The sequence below is a fragment of the Pogona vitticeps genome, chromosome 7, assembly GCF_051106095.1.
Source record: "Pogona vitticeps strain Pit_001003342236 chromosome 7, PviZW2.1, whole genome shotgun sequence".
NCBI lineage: Eukaryota > Metazoa > Chordata > Lepidosauria > Squamata > Agamidae > Pogona > Pogona vitticeps.
Window position 1 is genome coordinate 24,448,146 of NC_135789.1, and position 4,041 is coordinate 24,452,186.

General features: G+C 48.3%; 1 protein-coding gene across 1 annotated transcript in view; it reads right to left on the reverse strand.

The window, feature by feature from the left end:
* Positions 1–3,604, reverse strand: part of TMEM132E (transmembrane protein 132E) — a 167,269-nt gene extending 163,665 nt beyond the window's left edge. The window contains exons 1-2 of the mRNA XM_072978336.2: positions 3,418–3,604; positions 3,147–3,289 (exon numbers count right to left, since the gene is read on the reverse strand). The gene's annotated coding sequence lies outside the window, so the exon portion shown is untranslated. The remainder of the gene's footprint in view (positions 1–3,146; positions 3,290–3,417) is intronic.
* Positions 3,605–4,041: the final 437 nt, after the last annotated feature.

The following is a 4,041-nucleotide window of genomic DNA, read 5'->3' on the forward strand; positions in this document are numbered from 1 at the left end:
GCAAACAAACACCCTTTACCAATCGAGCCGACGGTCCCCACCGCCTTGCCTCTTCTTGTTATGTCCCATCAAGGCACTTCCAATTTGGGACAATTTCAACCACCTCCAAGGGTCCTATATCACATCTGGCAGACTTAATGTCATGGCTTCCTTTACAAGTCAGTCCTTCTCGTGTCCTGTCTTCCTCTTCCCCTGCTGCCTTCCATTTCCCCAGCATCCCTGACTTTTCCAGCAAGATGACCAAAGGGCAATTATTTCAGCGGAACTGTTTTCATAATGCCCGAGGTATGTTTTAATACAAGGCACTCCCTAACCTTTTGGCTTTCTGGGAACGCTGGATTATAACGGAGGCTGCAAAGGCACCATACGTCAGAGGCTGCAAAGGCACCAGAGTTCACAGGACAGACGTCCTGAGGCTTTCTGGACAGCAGTGACTCCGCACCCTTCCATCACGGTCCCCCAGGCGCCTGTTTGCAGCTCTGCCTTCAGTTAACCTTGGAAGAGGTTGACTCAGCCTCCAGCCCCACGAAAATCTAGCCACTAGGGAGCACCGCTTTAGAAATGTCGAGGTGAATGCATGGCCCTGCAGACTATTTCTACCCCAGTTTTTGCAACCACCACCTTGGTTTGCAAGGCGGAGGCTGCAGAGGTTTACAGTCTTCCCTCTCTCAGCAGGGAAAGAGCTTGTCTGGAAGAGGACAGAGCTATGCCTTGCTTTGGGCAAGACACATGGGGGCTCTTCGGACTGACTTAGACCAAAAAAAATAGAGTGACAGGCAGTCTTTAGGTCAGGAGCATCGGAGATCCAAGGGTTAGATGAGAACACAAGGCAAAACTGGCAAGACGCTGTCCGTTGGCTTTTCTTCTGGCGCACAACATCCCACACTGCGGGCCAGTTTCAAAAATGTGGACTGCACTATACCAGAACAGTGGCCATCGTTAACCTAAGATGACATCATCCAGCTATTTCAAGGACACCCAGTTTCCCACACACATACAAAGTTCTTATCCCTGCGAAGTCTTTCCCTCACCCACCGAGAACCTGCAAGGATTCTGAACCTTCCCCAGGACCAGAAAAAGTGGTTTCCTTTCCTTTCCCAGAAAACTCCCTTCACTAAATCACAGTCCACCAACATGTGTAACCCCATCAAAGAGATCCGCGCCCCACGGCTGACAACGGCAGGGCCATTTCGCAAGGCTTCGGAGTGGTGCTGTTGATCAGCCCCCCCTGTGGCAAAAACGCAGGCGGATGGGCCTGCAACCTGGGGAGACTGCGATGGCCCTGTCGAGGCTCCTGGGTGTCACCCAACAGCTGTTCTTGACAGTCGGTTCAATGAAGACCTCTTTCCTTGGTCACCTTCTTCCAAGTCCTGAAACTCTTGGGAACTCTGCCTCTGATGGACCAAATCCTTAGACACTGACAGCCCTTTCTGAGTGTTACAGGAAGTGTGAGAATTGTCCTGAATAGTAATATTTTAACGCCCTTAATATATAGAGTAAGATTTCCTTATCTGCGGGATCAGTATCCACTTTTAAGCATTTATTCAGAAATAATCTAAGATTTTATATGATTCTTGCAGCATTTTCCCATCCTTCCCTAAATTTCATGGTCCATCAATATACTGCCCAGTGGGATCATTCCAGGTTCTTTCGTGATTCGTTTATATCCCTCCTTTCTTTTAACGGTTTCCGTTTGTCCCCCCAACGACTTGGGAAGGCAAGCTTGAGCTCTGAGGGTGTAGCCCATATTCAGCTCGGTTCACTAGCAAGCAGATTTGAACCCGTGTCTCCTGAGACACAGGTCTAGCAAACAACTGCCTGCACCCCACTGCCCACCCAGACCCCATCATCTTCCTGAGCTGCTCCCCCAGGAAGCACAGAGGAGTGCTTCCTAAGAGAGGGAGCAGAGGAGCCTTTACAAGTCTGAAAACAAAACCTAGCTGTGCTCCTTTCACTTCCAAGGTTCAAGGTAAAGATTCCCCTTGACATTGAGTCCAGTCGTGTCTGACTCTAGGGGGCAGTGCTCATCCCCGTCTCCAAGCCGTAGAGCCAGCGTTTGTCCGAAGACCGTTTCCGTGGCCACGTGGCCGGCGCGACTAGAGACAGAACGCCATGACCTTCCCACCGAGGTGGTCCCTATTTATCTACTCGCATTTTTAGATGCTTTCAAACTGCTAGGACAAGCGACGGGAGATCACTCCGTCGCGTGGATTCGATCTTACGATGGCTGGTCTTCCAACCTTGCAGCACAGAGGCTTCTGAGGTTTGACCTGCAGTGCCACTTCCTCCCTTTAGCTTCAAACCAGAGCTCAATTCCAGGTGAGGGTTTTTTTGCCTTCAGAAACACCCGGGAGCTTTCGCCAGGGGTAACAGCAAACAGCCGTTGAGAGGCTAGACATGGAGGGTCATCCATGGGTCTCATCCAGCCTGAAGGATGGGACAGGACTGGTTTAGCTGAAAATTCATTATGGGCCCAGCAACAAGGAAGGGGTCACTCTTAGACTATGCTATTTTTTAAAAAAGCAACCTTCCTTCTGTTCTAGTGCTATTATGACATCTGTTTCTCAATATCCGCAGGGGATCAGTTCTAAGTCCGTCCCCCCCCATTGATGCTGAAAAACGTAGGTAAGAGCAAACGCTAGCAAGCACTATACACAGCATGGTCTTTGGCTCTCTCTAGTGGCCAGCTCTGGTAAGATCATCTTTAAAATTATGTATTTCAGGGATTTTAAAAAACATTTTCAGACCGTGGATAAGTGAATCAGCAGATAGTGATTCGTGGATAAGCGAGTCCTACTGTACATAAAACATTACTATTGATAAGAAAAGCATGTGTTTGTAGTTTTACACGCAACAGCATTACATGCAAATTTAAGAAATACGGTGGCTACAGAGCCGGTGACAAATTTCCTTTCCTTTTTCAGCCTCTCGGGTTTCCCTCTAAACAGACTTTAATTTATTCGCACAGAAAGTGGCCAGCCCAGACTGGCAAGACAGACACGTTAATGTTATTTTCACAGGGTGTTTCTGCATTCAAATGTTTTTCAACAGCGGCAAAGGAAGGAAAGAGCCCTTCCCTACAAATGCCTGCAACTTGTCGCTACTTTTAAATAAATTAAATCAGCCGCCTCTACTGATTGACTTACCCAGTACTTTACAGGGAGATAAATGGAGCACACCCTCTAGCCGTGGGTACCAAACGATGCTGCTAGAAGGAAGAGCGGAGCAGGTGCTCGCCCAGGCAAATCAGTCTACTCTGAGAGTGTCTTGTCTGATTACTGCGCGGCCGCTGAAAGCAGGCGAAACAGAGAACGTTTCAGTCCATAATGTGCAATTCAAAGTGTACGCCTCAGAGCTCTGGGAACTAAATTTTCCCCTGAACCAAAATCTGTAAAGATGGGTGTCTACCAAGCGTACCCTGCGCTATCTATTCTGCATCTCGCTGCGAACGCTCCCGACGAATTCTTTCCATCCGCCGTGGTTGGCAGCTGCTCTAAGCGGTGGGCTTCCTGCCCAAACATGGTGGAGGCAGCGATGGAGGGCTTGATAGCCTCTGAGGTCCTTCTCAAACTGTGGCTTTCTGTCTTTCTGACCTGCTGGGCGCAAATTAGATGGAAGTGCGAAAGATTAGCCTCAAACTTTTACATTTGCTCAGTACAAAAATCAATGGGGAGGGTGCTGCTTTCCAGATGTGGGTAGATTCCCGACTACCCCGTTCACAAAACCCACTGCATTTTTAAAGTAAGAGAAAATGCACAAATTAGCCTCTTGGATTATATTCCTCCCTCTAGCCTCAGTCTCTCTCTGGCTAGCAAAAAAAAAAATCTAAAATATGCTTTTTGACCATGCTGAGATTCCCTACCCCTTGGTACCCAAACCTCTGAAATCAGAAATGCAAATTCCTCAGCCACATCTTTCCATCCCCTTTTAGGCAGAAAGCAGAATCCCACCCCCCACCCCAAAGCTTAAAGTTTTCACAGTCAAAAATCAAGGTAATCCAAGGCGAAAGTAAAGCTTTGGCAAAGTGACAAGGAGTCTTGG